The sequence below is a fragment of the Pleurodeles waltl genome, chromosome 8, assembly GCF_031143425.1.
Source record: "Pleurodeles waltl isolate 20211129_DDA chromosome 8, aPleWal1.hap1.20221129, whole genome shotgun sequence".
Classification (NCBI taxonomy): domain Eukaryota; kingdom Metazoa; phylum Chordata; class Amphibia; order Caudata; family Salamandridae; genus Pleurodeles; species Pleurodeles waltl.
Window position 1 is genome coordinate 627,748,154 of NC_090447.1, and position 19,675 is coordinate 627,767,828.

Genomic DNA, 19,675 nt, shown 5'->3' on the forward strand with positions numbered 1-19,675 from the left:
TGGGTGGCACAACAAGTGCTGCAGGCCCACTAGTAGCATATAATCACAATTTACACAAGGAACACTGGCAAGCAGTGGTAAAGTGTCCAGAGTACCAAAAAGCAGCAAAAACGAAATCCAGCACACAGTCAAAAATACAGGAGGCAGAGGCAAAAAGGCAGGGGAACCCACACCAAGGATGTCAGGTCTAATAGGACAATTCTGAAACCATTGAAATACTGCTTTTCGTGCACTTAAATTAATCACTTTTCAAGCCAAAAACAAATGCTGCATACATTTTCCAAGGTCAGTTAAAAACACAGAGCAGATTAATCGTCTCCTAAACACACTCTGGTTAGCCACTGAGGTGTATTTAGCCTTTTTTGAAAAAACTTGTAAGGGGAGTCGGGCTGAGGCGTAGTGCAATCTTTGTGAAAAACTAGGAGGGAAATTCATACACTCTTGGGTATCGCAGAAACAGCACGTTTAAAAGCACCAAGTTTGCAGATAGACCAGAGGTAAATTCAGATAATCACAGGCAGAACAAGAACAACAGTTAAAAATTACCAAGTTTGTGGAAAACCAAGATGTAAATTAATACTAACACAGGTATAACCAAGTTTGAAGAAAAACAGAGAGCCAAATGTAAACAGGCATAGATGGGTAGGGAAAAATAACCTTTTTTTAAAATTACAAGAATACACAGAAAATCTGTGATCTTACCACCTTCTTTGACTCTTGCTCACTGGGCTATTTAAGGTGCAGAGAAGCTGGGCTCACAAAATAGAGGTGGCTGTCTTGGGGTTCCCTCCACAAATTTAAAGGAGACAGTGCAGGTGTGAGAGAAGGACTCATGATGTCAGAGCCAAGCCCAGGCTTCTGGGGTCGGACAGGGAGGGGCTCCTCTATTCAAAATCTACTTGAATACAGACAGGCACAATCTGTTAATTGTGTTTTAATTATTTATTTTAGTTATATTCCAAGTGTGGGCTGCTATGTTTGTGGGAGTATGGTGTGGGAACCTAATTAAATAATAAATGATTAACTTTTAATTCATAATGAATTATCACACGTTTTAATAATCATGTAAATGTTCTAATTGTTTTTATTTATATATATATATATATATATAATTTTCCTAATAGGAGGTTTAAAATTCTGGTCACCTAATGGGGTTATTAAATTATGTTATGTGTTTTAAGTGAAGTAATTTCCCTACTCCTGAACAGACTAGAGTGGGAATAGTTAATGTTACCTCTCTGAAGTCAAACACTTTCCCTACTGTTGCATAGACTGGAATGGGAATAGTAAATTTCATCCCTTCGAGGTCTAGTGCTTTCCCTACTAGGCCATAGACTGGAGAGGGAATAGTAAATGAGCCCCTCCAAAGTCCAACACTTTCCCTACTATTTGCACAGACTGAAATGGGAATAGTAAATGTAGCCCCTCCAAAATCTGATGCTTTCCCTACTGTTACACACACTGGAGTTAGATTACTAAATGTTACCTCCCCAAAGCCCAGAGCTTTCCCTACTGTTGTACAGACTGGAGTGGGAGTAATAATTAAAACCATTCTGAAGTCCAGCACTTTCCCTACTATTACACAGAGTGGAGTTGGAATAGTAAATTTTACCTTTTAGAAGTCCAGATCTTTCCCAACGGTTGCACAAACTGGAGTGGGAATTGTAATTTTATTTGTATAGCACTTACTACATCTGATGAGGCGTCAAAGCGCTTTTCGGCAAGTACCACACCACTCCAGAACCCAAAAAGATTAGTGGTGTTTTAGTATAGGGAAATATGAGTTAATTTGAGTGGCCGACATGTGCATCTGTTAGCTGGATTGAACAGAATAATGAAGGGATAGAAGAGGGAAGATTCTGGAAAGTGTTAATTGGGAGATTATAGTAGAAAGATTAAGTTTGGGATGAGTAAAGGAGAGATGCAAGGGGAAGGAGTCTGTAGAAAGGGATTAGGGAGATCATAGTAGTAGAATGAGGATTGGGATCAGTCAAAGGCGAGATACATGAGGGAGAATTTAGTAGGGTTGTTTGGGTGATCATAGTAGTAAACTGAGGTTTGGGGTGAACCAGGAGGGATAAAGGAGTGAAGAGTCTGGGAAGGGTGATTTTGGAAATCATAGTAGTAGAATGAGGTTTAGGATGAGTCAGTGTGGAGATAGAGGATGATTGAGAGCGGGATAGGGCAAGACAGAGTAGTGCATTGGAAAGAGTGTTTTTTTTTTTGTACACTGGGACTAAAGTACTAAACATATAGATACATGATTACATAGAAAGGAAATAAATGTATAAGGAAGATAATATTTTGAGATTTAAAGTTGCATTGTATAAACACAGACTTTCACGTGTATTTCAAGCAGTATTTGAAGGTAATTTATTTGTGATTTTTAATAACACTATTTCTTTACTCTTCTCCACAATATTTTAATAGTGAAATGTTTGTAGATAAATAGTTAAACCAATATTAGATAAATATAAAAACAATTGAGACTCAAAAGCATCTAATTAAACAACCTATGTAGAAACTATGCAATGACCCATATGTTAAGAATAATATATATATATATATATATATATATATATATATATATATATATATATATATATATAAACACTTCGTTTGGCGTTTCTCTCTCTGCACCTAATCGCCAATGGTGCTGGAATGGGACGCACGCCACCTCGTCTTTACTTAGAATACAATTCCTTAAAGAATCATTAAGGCTCCAGCACTCCACAATGGTTTAAAGGGTTTATTATAACAAAGCAGGAACGCGTTTCGGCATGACTGCCTTCTTCAACCTACGGGCCGCCATTTTGGCCCCCTTTATATATCCTATGTAGTAACATTCACTTAAAGCAATACACGGCCTTTGAAAATATAATAACAACTATGATACACTCCATGTGAATAAATGCATATGAAACAAGTGACCAAATATAATAATAAATGTGGCATAATATACAAGTATATATTGAAAAATCACTAATAAATATTTACAAATCTTGGTAAATCTTAATGAAACTAATTGAATTAAATATTTCTAAATTTATCACAGAGAAACTAATGCGTATATGATATTGAAGATATTATATTGAAGAGATCCACCAGGTCCAATCAAATTTATATGATTGTTATATAGGGCATTATTAAAAAGAAAGAGTTAAACAAGTGGTGGGAATGTGAATCTTTGAACAAGTACTTGGAAGTAGATCGAGTACCTAGAGGCTTAAGGATTTTTATCATGCCCACTTATGATGACCCGAATCCTCAATTGTTAAAAGAGTGGGCAGCGCATAATGCAGCACAGCTCTGCAGGGATGATGAAGATATTGATTAAATATGCCCAAATAGAAAGGGAGACAGTTATAGAGAAAATTGACAACATTACCAAATTAATTGAGACTTTTTCTGATAAAAAGTTGGTTGAATCATTATACAAAGCCATGGATGAACGATTAAGTAAAATTGAGGAAGAAATAATTTCAAAGAAATCACGTAAATTCAACAGGGATACTTTTGATTATGAAACAGGTCAAATATATACATTTGCAAAGAAATTTGATTACTGGAGACAACAAAAAGGCAAAGAATCAAGTAAGAACATTTTTGATACAGAAAGGAAAACTTCCAATGTGGGAACTAGTGAGAGTTCAGATACAGATTTTGAAGAACCAACACGGGTTAAGTCTCATACTTCATTGCAAGATGAATTTGATTTTTTAAGGAGAGACCGAAGAACAAATCACAGACCCTGGAGGGGAGGAATCAGACCAAGAGGAAGAGGCAGAGGCAGAAGAGACGAGGGGGTAAAAGAAATTTCAACCGACGAAGGAGGAAAGATGACTCGAAGCAACAAGCGATATTGCGATATTGAGAGACGACAAGACGGTGGTGAATTTGTCGAATGTTGAATTAGACGAAGAGGATAAAGAAAATTTGAGATTAGGCCTCTCATACTGCCAGCCCCATGATTTTGATTACGTACAAACTCGCATAGATTTGTTTTTATTTATAAGGAAATTAAAATTATTCAAAATTCATACTAACAAGAACAAGATGACATTGCCACAGGGAGTGAACTTTGAACAATCAGGTTCACTTAGTGAGAGCCACACCAATCAGAACTTACTTATCGAAGATGTGATGTTAATGAAGGATCTTTGGGAACTGGAAGATAGTTCCATGGAAGAACTTACTGAAGAACAAGTAATCACAAGACTGGAATCAGAGGGTATATGTCTAGACCGAGAAGGAACATCAGGGCTGAAGCCCAAGTCTAGAACTATTCCCGCTTATAGTGGAGACATAATTGATAAATTTTCTGATACTTTAATTAAAGGTTTTAAGATCTTGAGGGCCCAGACAGTCAAGAAAGTAAATAAACAGACTAGTGGGTACCACAAGACATTGAAAAAACTGTCCAATAATCCAGAAATTGTGGTGCGAAGTTCTGACAAAGGAGGAAACATTGTAATTTGGCCTAGACAACAATATATGGAGGAGGCTTCTACACAGTTGAATGATCTTGAATGTTATAAAAGAATTGATTTAGAATATGTGGTAAATGTTAAAACAAGATTTGATTTAGAATTGATACAATGGAGAGACAGAGGTCTCATAAGTGAACAAGAGTACAAGTTTCTCAAAGTAGACTTCCCTAAATTACCTGTATTTTATTTAATACCTAAGATCCACAAAAATGCACGTAAACCACCTGGGAGGCCCATTGTCTCCATCAAAGGGAGTTTGTTTGAATTTGTATCCCAGTATCTAGATGCATATTTACAACCTTTGGTTAGAAATTTATCATCTTACCTACAGGATAGTAGTGATTTTTTAAGAATGATCTTTGATATTAGCTGGGAGAAAGATTTATTTTTGATGACGTTAGATGTAACAGCATTATACACAAGCATTCCGCACAATTTGGGAATACAGGCAGTTGAGTATTTTCTAAAAAAGCGATCCATCAACTTTTATCAATATAGCAAAATGCTATTAGAAATTATTACATGGTGTTTACAACATAACATGTTCTACTTCAACAACGAGATATTCGAGCAGGCATGCGGTACAGCGATGGGAACATGCTTTGCTCCCAGTTATGCCAATCTTTTCATGGGGTGGTGGGAAGAACAGATTTTAAAAAATGTCCCCTAGACAAATGGAGTGACAATATTATCATGTGGCTCAGATACATTGATGATATCTTCGTAATTTGGAAAGGAGACTTAACCACTGCCCACAAATTTATCAAAGAAATTAACAACAACACTTGTAATTTGAGATTTACAGGCAAGATTGACTCACAAACGATTGAATTCTTAGATATAACAGTGATCGTAGTAGATAATAGAATTGAGACAACACTGTACAGGAAGACCACAGCTGGTAACAGTATACTACATGCCAAAAGTCATCATCCATAGCCATTGAAAAATAACATCCCCTATGGAGAGTTATTAAGAGCAAAAAGGATTTGCAGTACAGAACAAAATTATGCAAATGTAGAGAGCGAAATGATAGAAAGATTGAAACAGAGGGGTTATGCTAATGAGATCTTAGAGAACAGTATCACTAGAGTAAAATCCCGCACGAGGAAACAGTTATTGTTCACTACAGACAATAAAGCCAATTTATCGGAGATTAAGAAAAATAAAAAACGAAAAGATACAGGGATTGTGAGATTCATTACCACATTTAATACTGCTCATAACTTCGTCAAGAAAGTTATTGCAACAACATTGGCATATGCTCAAAAGTGATCCAGTTATAGGCACACTAATAAGCAATAGGCCGACGATAACTTACAGAAAAAGAACATCGATGAAGGATATTTTGATTAAAAATGATGTGAAACAAGAGAAACCTTTGAACAAGAGTTGGTTAAAGACACAAGATGGATTCTTCAAATGTACCAAATGTAAGGCATGTAGGAATGGGGAAAACATCAAAACCATTGAACTAACTCATAGAATAACACATACTATTAAAGGCAGACATGACTGTAAAAGTGATTATGTAATTTATATTCTAAAATGTAGTTGCCCAAAGCTATATGTAGGTAGCACAAAACTTCAAGTACACAAAAGAATTTTACAACATCTGAGGGCCATAGTCAATAGAGATGAGTCTTACCCGGTTGCCCGACACATGCATGAGTTTCATGGAGGTCGCGTAGAAGAGGTCAAATACAGTGTAATAGATGGTATCAGTAAGGACATCCATGGAGGAGATAGGGAAAAGCATCTGAGGAGATTAGAGTCCAGATATATATTGGCATTCGATTCAAGACAACCAGTGGGGCTTAACTCAAGTGAAGAGTTATATATACATTTAGGTTAATATGGTCAATTTAATTACGGATAATTCATAATCAGTGACATGAACAAGTTTATTATGTTGTGTTAATTATTTTATGAGATGGTGAACGGTCATATGAGATTTTTCCCATTTACGATTGTCCAAATAAATAATGCCCTATATAACAATCATATAAATTTGATTGGACCTGGTGGATCTCTTCAATATAATATCTTCAATATCATATACGCATTAGTTTCTCTGTGATAAATTTTGAAATATTTAATTCAATTAGTTTCATTAAGATTTACCAAGATTTGTAAATATTTATTAGTGATTTTTCAATATATACTTGTATATTATGCCACATTTATTATTATATTTGGTCACTTGTTTCATATACATTTATTCACATGGAGTGTATCATAGTTGTTATTATATTTTCAAAGGCCGTGTATTGCTTTAAGGGAATGTTACTACATAGGATATATAAAGGGGGCCAAAATGGCGGCCCGTAGGTTGAAGAAGGCGGTCACGCCGAAACGCGTTCCTGCTTTGTTATAATAAACCCTTTAAACCATTGTGGAGTGCTGGAGGCTTAATGATTCTTTAAGGAATTGTATTCTATATATATATATATATATATATATAAAACAGTAAGTAATATATTTATTTTTGTGTTTTGTTAAGTAGGCCTGAACAATACATGTGTAATATATATGTGGTGCTGTACATTGCTCTTTTGAGTATGGTGGTTATGTAGGAAAGAACCAACTCTTGTGTAATCTTCTGATGATAAGATAGTTATCTGTGGATATTATATTTGAAGGTAATGAATTCCATAGTTCGGTCACTTGAACAGAGAAAGATGTACCACCTATTGTCTTTTTCTTGTATGGTGGGGTTTTGAGGTGATGTGCCAGTCTTGAGCGTTGAATGTATTTGGTGATTTTATTTCTGATGGAAAGCGGTCCTGTTCCATGTATTGCTTTATAGGTGATATGAAGCGCTTGCAGGCGGATCTTCTGGCAACCGGTAACCAACGTAGGGCCCTTAAGACAGGGGAGATTTGGGCTTGTGGCATCACATGTAGTCTTATCATGCTAGAGAGAGATGATCAGAGGTGGCGGCCATTGGCGTAATCCAGTTTAGACAGTACAAGAGAGATAGTAGGCTGGACCTTGTTTGGAAATCCCTGGTGGTGGAAGATGCGTCGCAGAGATGAAGCTTGATCTTGCTAATTTGTCCACTTGGGCATTCATTATTAACTTGGAGTCCATGGCAATTCCAATGTTTCTTACTTCCTTAGATACTTTAGGAGATGGTCCCAGATCATCAGGCTAGGTGTAGAGTGGGTCATCATTTCTTTATTTGCCACATTTGAGTATTTCTGTTTTGGAAGCATTCCATTTGAGTTGGCTCTATGTCATCCATCTATTGGGCACACATCAGCACTGATCTTTATGAAACAGACGCAATATGCCACTGTTCCATCTTGTGGCCAATACATTTCCAAATATTTTGTTGTACACACTTAACATTCACAGCGGTCTACAGTTTTTCACCATCTACAGATTCTTTTATGTTATCTTTATGTAGCATTACAATTCTTGTGCCACATGAATTTTGGTAGGTCCCCATTATCACCTTGGTCAGTACTTTAAAATGTTGCTGGCAATCCAACATCTCATGGTGTTTTCCCTCTGTTTGGACATTCAAATGCCTGCATGATTTCCTCACTTGTTGCTCTCCTTCTAAAGTTTCCTTTTGCATGTATGTTAGACTTGGAACAACATGAGCCATAAATATTATGTTGATGTCAATTATATTAGGGGCTCCAAGTGGGGTAACTGGTTAACACGCACATAGTACAATTTATCATAACGTTCGTATTCCCGATTGACCCAATTTGATTCTTAGTAGCCATATGTAGAAGGAGGACTCATTTTTGGTAACTACATTATTAATTAATGCAGCTGCTGTTCCTTCTAAGTCTATGTTTCTGGTCTCAGCTGGTTCGGCTTTTCAGTTGTGTTCGCACCTAGATGTTCATGCAGAAACTCTATCTTTGGCTGATCAAGACAGATGCTCTCAACAGCAGGCAGTCTACCTCCTGATTCTTTTTTCCTCCAGGAGATTTTCTAATCTGTCCTCAAGGTATAAAAGAGATTCCTCACACTTAGAAAAGAGACAGTCATGGTCCCCATTTCTGGTCCTTGTCTTCATGTACACCAGTGTGCAGAGCTCATAGAAATAAAAGGGGAACACCAGGTATGCTGGAGAGTGCAGTGAATATCCAGTCCCGAAGACACCTGGCTCAGCTGAGGAATACAATTAAGTTCAACTATCATAACCAAATTACAATAAAGTGCATTTTCCTTTTGGCTAGGCTCGCCTCCATTTTATCCATTGTAATTGTAATTGCATTTATATAGCGCTTACTACCCCTGACGAGACGTTGAAGGGATTTACGTCAGGCAGCACTCTGCTCTGGAACCCAGGGGTAGAGGTCAGTTCATTGCATCAATAAGCGAACCTGCTACCTTCCCTTTTATGAAACAATGTAGGCAAGATGCCAGCTATGTGCAGGACCTATGTGCATTTCTGAAAATGTAAGTGAATGGGTGCATGCAGGCTGCGTGTGGGTGTTTGTGTGTCTGTATGCAGGGTGGGGCGCTGTGACTGTAGGGAATGTGGTGGGCGCTGTGACTGAGGGGAGCACTATGGGGGTCATTATGAACACGGCGGTAACAACCGCTGTGTTCATGCTGGGAGCCCAAAACACTGACCGCCAGCGACCCCGGAACCCCACCAGCCAAATTATGAACATTTCTGTGGGCCGGCGGGCGGAAACATTGTTTTCGCCCGCCGGCTCACAGAAAAGCTCGGCCAGGACATTGACGGCGGCTCCACACGGAGCCACCGTCAATGCCTCTGTGCGGCAGGTGCAGTTGCACCCATTGCGTAGACCACTGACCGAAAATCGGGCAGTGACCTGCGCGATGGAGCACTGCACCGGGGCCCCTGCACTGCCCATGCAAAGTGCATGGGCAGTGCAGGGGCACCCAGGGGTGCCCCGGGGCACCCCCTCAGCCAGCCTTTCCCTGGCAGGTGAACCCGCCAGAAAAAGGCTGGTGGAAATGGGAACATTATCCACAGGGTAGCCCTCACCCTGTTCAGAATGTGGCGGGTTGGCCCGCCATGCCGGCTGGCGGTTTCAGCCGCCAATGCCGCCATGGTGGGCCAACCCGCCATGTTCGTAATGAGCGGCTATGTGTGTAAAGGGGAGGGGGTCAGGTGTTGCTGGGGGGGAGCCATCTACCGGTGACAGGGAAGGTATTCCCTGACACCGGTATCCCTACCACCATGGTGTTCGTGGCAGTGCTACCCCCACGGAAACAATGGCGGTAGACCAGCTCATAATGCCGCTGGAGGTCTTCTGTGGACCGCTGGGTCGCAGATGTACATCTCCGGCCCGGCGGTTCATACCGCCATGGTGGTATGTGTGGAGATGTGGCGGGTTCGCAGCAGCCAACCTGCCACATTCATAATGTGGTGCCAGCCTGTTGGCAGTGATACTGCCTCATTAATCCTGGCGGCCAAAAGATCGCCAGGGTCAAAATTACCACCTATATTACTTTATTACAATGTTGGATTAAATAGATAGGTTTTTAACTGTTTGCAAGAAAGTAAAAGATTGTATTGGGACTTGAGAGAGATGGGCAGGGAATTCCATGCTTTGGAGGTAATCACTGAAAGAGATCTGCACCCCTGTTTTGAGTTTTTGATATATAGGAGTGCAGAGCAGTTGTTGAGATGCAGAGTCCAGGATAGTAGGGAGCAGACAAAGAGAGAAGTCATATTGTTGTCCCTTCTCATGTCATGAACAGCTTTATGGCTCAGGTAGGTGCCTAGAAGAGGCTCCTCTTGGCAACAGGAAACCAATGGAGCTGGAGAAGATAGTTGGAGATGTATGATTTCCAATTCAGTCAAAGGAAATACCTGCATTCTATGAATCAATTAGAGAAGGATGCCACATCGATACTTGTACTCTAGGTCCCAGCTTGTCTTGGGGACAGCTCCCCCATGGTTTCTACTGCACCCGGAGGCACAAAGCCTTTAAACATAATCGGAGCCCATCAGAACCTGGAGGAGGTTAAGCCACCTCTTTTGATCCGGAGGCTTCCGCTTACTACTTGGAAAGCTAGTGCCATTTCAGCTTGTGATAATGTTCCACAGGCAGCTGGGTCAATTACTAACTATCTGACTAACGCTCGATTGTCCACCAATTCAGAAACTGAGACAGTGGAAGAAAGGCTGGGGTTTCCCAGAAAGAAAGCTGTTGCTTTTATAAACTAATGAATGTATTGTTACCCCCTTAAAAGCTGATTCAAAGACATGCACTTGAAATAATGAGTAGGGCTCTGCTAATGAAGTTGCCCCTCACCCAACAAATTGCTGTGTCTTCCGGGGGCATCTTGACATTGTCACAGCAATGCAGAAGCTGGTGGTCCAGCCTCTAATGTGGATACATTCTTTCACAGACTTCACACTTTCCCTGCAAAATAAAAAGAAGAAATGCAGCACACACTCAGCGCTACACCCGAGGACGGTGGGAAAAAGCATCATAAGCCAGGCATGAATAGGGGTGGGTCTTCTGATCCTAAAGGTCAACTACAAGCACAAGTTTGAAGAGAGGGCAAATTGAACATTTCCAGCACTTCTGAGCATTTAAATCAATTAGAAGGAGTACCTACTAAGTTATTGACCTCTGTGACAATGGCATTACAGAGCATCGAGGGGACACTGAAAGAATTACTTACACACATCAAAAATAAGTCACCTAGGGCCTCATTACAACCTCGGCGGTCTTATTAACAGACCGCCGAGCTGCAGGAGCCAGAATACCGCCATTTCCGGCGGTATTCCTGGCTCCCTATTATGACTTTTCCGCTGGGCCAGCGGACGGTAACAGTGTTACCGTCCGCTGGACCAGCGGAAAAGTCACATCAACATTGCTGCCGGCTCGTAATAGAGCCGGCGGCAATGCTGATGTGCAGCGGGTGCAGTAGCACCCATCGCGCATTTCACTGCCCGAAATTCGGGCAGTGAAATGTGCGACGGGGCTTTGCCTGGGGGCCCCTGCACTGCCCAGGCCAAGTGCATGGGCAGTGCAGGGGCCCCCAGGGGCACCCCAAGTCCCCTTACCGTCAGCCTTTCCATGGTGGTGTTTACTGCCACGGACAGGCTGGCGGTCGGGGACTCATAATCCCCAGGGCAGCGGTGCTTGCACCGCTGCCCTGGGGATTATGACCGCCAGGCAGAAGCCTGGTGGTATGTTGGAGGGGCCGGCGGTATGGCCGTGACTATTGCGCCACGGTCATAATAGCTGGCGGAACACCGCCAGCCTGTTGGCGGTGTTACCGCCATCTTACCGCCGGCCGCCAGGGTCATAATGACCCCCCTAGTCTGTCTATGGTGATAGAATGATGACAGCGAGATGGAACCTTTGATCTCCATACCTGACTATGTTACTGTTGGCAGCAGAGGGTGCAATCAGGCTAATCGGCCGGTCTAGGGCCCTATATCGCTGTCTACCCAGGAGGGCTCCGTTTGGTATCCTGGCAATAGGACTTCCCCCTCTCCTGATACTAATGCTGTGGAAATATACTGCTGCAGAAACTCCCAGTGATTGCAGCTTCCCTCAGAGTGCACCCCATATGTGGTTGTTTTGAAGAATGTACCCCCTTTGCATAAAAAACTGTATTGGTTTAGCACCTTGGAATGCATTGAAAGTAATGTATTCGCAGGAGATATAAGGGCATATTTATGAAAAATGACGCACAACTGCGCTAGAGCAATTGTGCGTCATTTGTATTAACTTGAGCTAACATCATTCTTTAGCGCCATCTTTGTGCCATATTTATGAAATGATGTAGGATGGTGTTAAGGAATGGATAGGAGAAAAAAAAGCGCTAACAGCTGCGTAATGCTGTAGGGAAAAATTACGTTAATGCTGCAAAAATGGTGCAACACCGTTTTGCGGCATGTAAACATGTCGCAAAAGGGCTAGCACCATTTTTACACTGCATTAGCGTAAAAAAATCCAAAAGCAGGAAAGAGTGCAATTGCAAGAGAAGATGGAATCATCGGGCCAGGAGGGACCCCAAGGAGTCCCCAGACACCCAAGTACCAGCCAGGAGAGTACAGAAAATTCACAGGAGAAGGAGAAGAGAAAGTGCAAGTGTCGCTTTAGCAAGAGGAGCATGACATCCTGGTCAGAGAGGTGACGGAGCACCAATATCAGCTATTCGTCACCTCCAAATTGCCAGTTGGTAGGAGAGACGCAATATGACAGCAAATACTGGACAAAATAAACAGTGTCACTGAGGTGAAGAGGGCTCCCACTGAGTGCAAAAAGCGCTGGCATGATTGCAAGTGAAGGAAAACTTGCCAGGAATTGTAAGGCAGCACTGCAGACTGGAGGTAGAAGTCCTGCACCACAGGAGGACCTGGATGAGCTGGAGAAGATGGTTGCAGCGGTCATCCCGGAGGAGCTGGTCACTGGAATCACAGGACAGGATAGTGCAGACTACCAGGAACTACCACAATTGCAGGGTAAGTTGCAGTGGGGGATATCTGGATCTCTACTAATGGCAGAAGGAGAGGCACATAGGACAAACTCAATGCATGCTAAAGGGTTGCATCGGGACACGTAGGTCCTGAATCAAGACGCACCTTCCTCACCCAAGCCACACACGCACTGATGCTTTGGTTGTGCTCTTCACACCAATATATGCACAACATCAACATAGGCCATTCAATATGGCTAAACTCCAACATGTAACTAAGCACCACATTGCCTGGTAGGCACTTGCAAATAGTGTGACTGTGGCTGTGCTATTACAACACCCATTGCATATAGTCAAAGCTCCTGTACCAACACAACGTACACATCAGAGGCTAGGATGGATGTCAATACCGCCCCAAAGGTTGTGTCAGGGTGGTGTCTCTGACCAAAATGCTTCCATACTTCAATGTCGCATTGCCTTTACTCTTGTATGCTGAATCTTGCAAGACACACTGAAATGCCATCTCCGCAAAAATAGCTTGAACATGTGCAGGAAGGAACACCTCCCTGCACATGAACAAATCATCACTTCAAGGCAACCATCCCGTCATCATGCTGCAACAATGCCTTTGTGTTGGTGCAGGGAGCACTATCTGTGCAGGGGGAATTGCAGGGCTGTACTGTATAAAGGTAAATATGGCACATCACTGCGTATCGAAACTGCTGCGGTGTACTGCAAAACATTTTGCAGCTGACCAGAGCCACGCCAAATGAAATATCTGCCCTAAAGCTTGCAACCTGTGGAACACAACCCATACAGGGTGGACTCACAACAACACACACACAACCATATGCGTTGTATGGGAATGGCCACAAAATAAAATGCATACAGCACATTGTGCATGTATGTTAACATCATGTGTGCAGCTGAACAAGTGGCTGCAGTCTCACCATTTGACAGGTTAGAGGGCTTGATCAAACAGAAAATGATGGTGTGTGCTGCTGTGCAAAATTAGACAGCATCAAGCACCGCCATTTTAAAAAGGCAGGGATGCACCATATACATAAGAATACATTGCACACCTGTATACCTCCCTGTGCAAGTGAAAATCAAATGTTGTGCGCCAGTGTAACCACCCTTGCACCATAGTAAAAGGATGGCTGTTTTGAGGGGGAGAATGTTTATGTGCAGAAAGGAACACAGTCCTGCACAACAAAAACCTTAAAGTGTGATTTGCTCTCACCCTGTGCAAAAGCAATAAATGTAGAACAAATGTAAGCATTACTCCTAGATTTTGGCATGCTAAACCCACTCCTGGGATGGTGCCATATATTCGCCCAGTGTCCAGAATACAAACAGTAAAAAATCTTAGGCAATGTCAAAACGCAATGGGTGTTGCCGTGGTACGCCCACGGCAACACCCATTGCACACACCTCCCACACAAAGTGTTGGGTGTGAAGGGGCCATATATACAAGGTGGCATCAAGGCACAAAAAGTGGCTTCATGCCACCTACTACATAAGGGAGAGGGCATTGTGCCACCTGTGCCTTACCAAATGTTACACTCAGATGGCATTTGGGGCACCTACATATGCCCAAAAATACCTATGGGTATATCCATGAGCCCAAGCACCAACAGAGCACCACTTTTTGTGATGCTCTGGTGGCGCAATGCCTTGTGCCGTATTTACAAGGTGGTGTTAGGCCTCTTTTTTGTGCTTTAACGCCACTCTGTAAATACGGCCCCTTCACACCCATCACTTTGTGTGAAAGGGGTGTGCAATGGGTGTTGCTGTGGGCGTGCCACAGCAACACTCATTGCATTTTGATGCTGCCTCAGATTTATGAGTATCAGTAAACCTGTGGCAGTGCAAAAATCTAAGGCCACCACAGGGATGGTGTTAGCAAGGTGCAATGAGGAGGTATACATTTATTTACCCTTGTTTTTTTGTTTCTATGTGTGCTGCATTCTGCAGCACACACAGAAGAGCCAAATTATGTATGTGTAGTAACGGACACCTTCCCACACATAAACAAGCAGACCTTTCAACGCAGATATCCTTGCAACATGGTGCAAGGATGCCTTCGTTGGAGCTAGGCAGCTCTATTTAGTGCCAGCGCAGAGGACAACACAGGAGTGCACCATATACAAATGAATATGGTGCATCCCTGCATTGCGAAATTAATGCAGCGGACGCTGCTACACTTAGCGCAGCGTTGCGCTCAGTCATATGCCATTACGAGTGAGCTTGACCCATGTGTGATGCACAATGCTACATATAAGTACAACCATAACCTTGGGTCAGTGACATGTCACTGAGCCTCTAGAGGCAAATACATGATTTTACATGTCAACAGCAGATGCAATCCAATATTGATTTCACACTATCTCATTGCAGAGGATGATGGCTCACCTCCTGCCCACCTGCCTGTCCTGGATTTTACTGATGACATGGATGACCAACTGCCAACCCTCAATGAACAGACTCTCCAGGATGTCCTAGGAGCACTCCATACACCACCTACAGTTGCAGAGAGGACACACAGTGTTGCAGGGTCTCCACATGCCACCAACCACCAACACACACCACCAGCCAGTACTCACACAGCCCTGGACTCCAAAGACCCAGCGATCTGCTTTCAGAGGACAGTGGTAGGAGTCCAGCGGGAGCTGGCAGGGCAGTTTTGGGTGGGAATGGAGACCATGGCAGGCAGCCTAGAGGGAGTGTGGACGTGCCTCAGTCCAAATAAGGAGCACTCAGCTGTCATCAAATGCACCCACTCCCCGCTACGTGGACTCTAGCAGTATCTGGCAGACATAGCTGCTGTCATGAAGCATAGGCTACAACAAACGCCCTCCCAAAATGCCAGCAGCATGCAGAATACCCTTGAGTAGTTTTAGCGGGAAGTGGCCTCCCTCAGGGAAAACATGGCTTCCTACCACTGTGATGTTGTTGCTGTCTTCAAGAATCAGCAGTTCCTCCTAGCAGCAGTGGTGCCGTATGTGTTGTCACAAATAGCAGCTGCCGGGACCTTTGACTCCACATCTCTATCCCCTGAAGTGTGTGTGGCCCATTCTACCTCTACACCAGCATCAGCCATGGCACAAGAGGCATCACACTCATCAGAGGATGAAGATGTGGAAGGAATAACATTCACAAGGAAAAGCACCTGGTAGCACAAGTCTGGGCCATTGGACAGTTTCTCCTTAGTTCTGGGCTTCAGATCATGCCAGTGCTATGACAGTAGGAAATGTGCCCTCTTCACCTAACCACTTTTGAATTGCCTGCTATGTGCTGTCATTGTCTCTTCCATACCAATTGGCAATTTTATTCACTCTTCACTAAACATGTGTTTTGTCTAGGGGATTGACCCCATGACGCGTTAGCTGGGGTACATTTGAAATTCCATCATTTCACTTATGGAAACATAAGGATCTGTTTGAAACCAATAAATTCCAGATTTGGTGAACTATACAGATGGACACTGACGCTTAATTTCATCTTGCTACAAGATAAAGATTCTTTTTTATGTATCTTAACATCTTCTGGTCCTCTGCTTCATCCTCCTCTAATTTGTTCAGTCTGGCTAAAATCTGCCTAATGTCCCTTCTCGTGTCATGTTCAAACTTGTTTGGGAGTAATGCTGTAGGTGGCTGTACTGGTGGCTGCGTGATGACTGGTGCAGCTGAAGTTAAGGGTCTTGGTTCAGCTGTGGTCCCCTGCACCCCATACCACTTGTCTCCAGTGTCCTTGTGTGGCTACATTGGATTTCCACCATGGGGAAACGCATGCCATTCCCCTGATGCTTTTTCTCCTCTGAACCTCTTGGCTATTCGGCAGTATGATTCATTAACCTCCATTATGTGGCGGGAGCATTCGGCCCTCTTGTGGAATGTACTTCGGTCATGTTGGAGACAGGAGAAGCAAGAATCAGTATCTGCATTGGGTGGAGGTTGTACAGAGATATAATGTACACTGCAACTGCAGATAACACATACAGTCCAACACACATTCCTCATCAATTACTTACTCCTCTTCTATGACTATTTCCTACCAGCCATAAACAGTGTCATGTACATGTCACTGGGATGGCAAACATGTATTTTTTGAAACAACAGGGCCCAGAGCTGAGAGGGCAAAATTGTCCATGATCGACATTTGTGTCTTCTTACTTGTGAGGATCACGTGCTCCAACAAGTCTGGATTTCCTGTGTCCCTGTGCATAAGGGGGGCTGTGCATGCAAACCATCACCTCAACACACCTGGTGATATATCAAGGCTTGCCCAGTCATCATAGAGCCAAGGTGTGGGCTATGTGGTGGGGGTCTGGTAACTTCCCACCTCCTATTCTCAGGTTTGGTAAATCAACATGAATGTGTCCTGTTGTAAGACCTGGCCTGAGCATTCATTACAAGGGGGCAAGCCATTACCCATGATGTGCTCACATGTGCAACTGATGTAAACTTCCCAGAAAGTTTGGCCTTAAGCCTGAGCTGCACATCAAAGTTGTCAACACATTACAGAACTGAAGCCCCCTTACCTGTGCCATGTAGTGCTACATGTGTTAAACGGCACACACATGTTGGCTGTATGGGTGCCCTTATGCCCATGGTGAGTTTGGTACTTCAGTGGGTGCTGCAACAGTATCCAGAAACATTGTACATCATTTGCACATGCATGTCAGACATCATCAAAGTACCAGGTACACTCACACAGCGTTCACACCATATGCATAAGTGATGTGACCTAAATCACTCACAAATATCATGGTGGCAGGACCATGTTGTGAAAACTGCTTGAGATCTGGTGTGGAAAGAATCATAGTCTTTTCACACGACCATCTGAAGGTCAGTTGTCTAGTAATTGTGTACACTACTGATTGTTGTGCACCACAGTATGGCTCCTTGCAGTACAACAAACACACTATATCTGAAGGGTACTGAGGCACCTGTGGTGTATGTGTCTCCTACATAAGCCCCCTAGAGACCTCTGCAGATATCACCCACATCTGTCCCGACTTGTCAGTAAGTGTTAGCCATGTGTGGCACACTGTGCTGACAATGGTGCTGTGACAAAGTGGTTGTAAACAGGCATGCTATGTACATAAACAGCTGCCCTGAAACCTATCATGGTAGGCACCAATGAATAACTAGCCAGCCATAACAATTCACATTTCACACAATTCCATGCCAGCACATGTTGCCCATTGAACTACATGCAAGCCATTCTCATTGCACAACATTCCAACATACATGATGTCACTATCCATTCTCCAATGATATCAGATCATTTGTCAAGCAAAACCATCTTTCATAGCATTCCACACTTCAGACTGACTCACGCCGAACCCTGGGTTAGCACCCATGACACACAAGATGACATTTACTGTATGCATCGGGGTCTTCAAATCGCGCAACCTCTCCTATGGTGTAGGGTGCAGGTCCACCTGCAAGACATGGATGGAAAACATTGCTTAGTGTAAATTGTACATATCAGTTATTGGATGCCTTTGTATACTGTTAACTTGTAAGGCTGAGTGAGCAAGTCATCCTAGTGGTAGAACAGAGCAACTGACAAACATCTATGATCAGTCAATCACACATAGGTGGTCATTATGAACATGGCGGAAATAACCACCGTGTTCATGCTGGCGGTCAAAACACTGACCGCCAGTGACCCCGGAACTCCGCCGGTCAGATAATAAACATTGCTGAGAGCTGGCGGGCGGAAACCTTGTTTCCTCTCGCCGGCTCACAGAAAGGCTCGGCCGGGACATTGACGGTGGCTCCACATGGAGCCGCTGTCAATGCCTCTGTGCGGCAGGTGCAGTTGCACCTGTCGCGCAGATCACTGCCCGAAAATCGGGCAGTGACCTGCGCGACGGGGCTCTGCATCGGGGCCCCTGCACTGCCCATGCAAAGTGCATGGGCAGTGGACACCCCCTCCGCCAGCCTTTTCCTGGCAGGATATCCCACCAGGAAAAGGCTGTCGGGAAATGAAATATTATCCGCAGGGTAGCGCAGCTACCCTGGCGGATGGTGTTTCAACCCGCCACCAGGCTGCCTGAAGGCGGGAGCCTGGCAGTGGGTGACAGCTGCCACTGGCAGCCGTCACCATGTACATTATATGGCGGGTTGGCCTGCCATGCCGGCTGGCGGCTTCAGCCACCACTGCCGGCATGGAGGGCCAAACCACCATGATCATAATGAGGGCCATAGTTTAAGATAATGTAGACCCACACACCTACAAACCATAACTGTCCCTGACAATCCTGAGGTGCTTCTCACTGTACCATTAATACATGTCAATGTCATGCAGGTGTCTGTTAGCTCTACACCTCAATGACCATATGGGACTGCTTGACACTGTAAATTGCATCTTAGGGGCATGCAATGGTAGTTGCAGTCACTGTCCCATTGTGACACCCATAGCATCTGAGCCTGCCTCAGATGTTGTAGACATCTACCTCATTGTCACAGCAAACTGACAAACTACTGCCCAGGGGTTGTGTGGGTATTCCAAGGTGTTGAGGAATGACATGATACATCCTTTAGTGATGTAAGAAATATGTGCGTGCCATCAAGAGGCACACACATTAGCAATAATGCTATGGGAGTATACTCATATGAAGATAATTGTACCTACCTGCACATTGACTGATTGAAATCATAGATGTATTGCCTATAATGTGTCGCCAGCCATTGTTGCCATTGTATACCATTATTTGTCCAGGGTGGGATAAGAACATGGGCAAAGGAAAGCCTCAACATAGAAACACTTGCTCTGTGGTCCAAGGA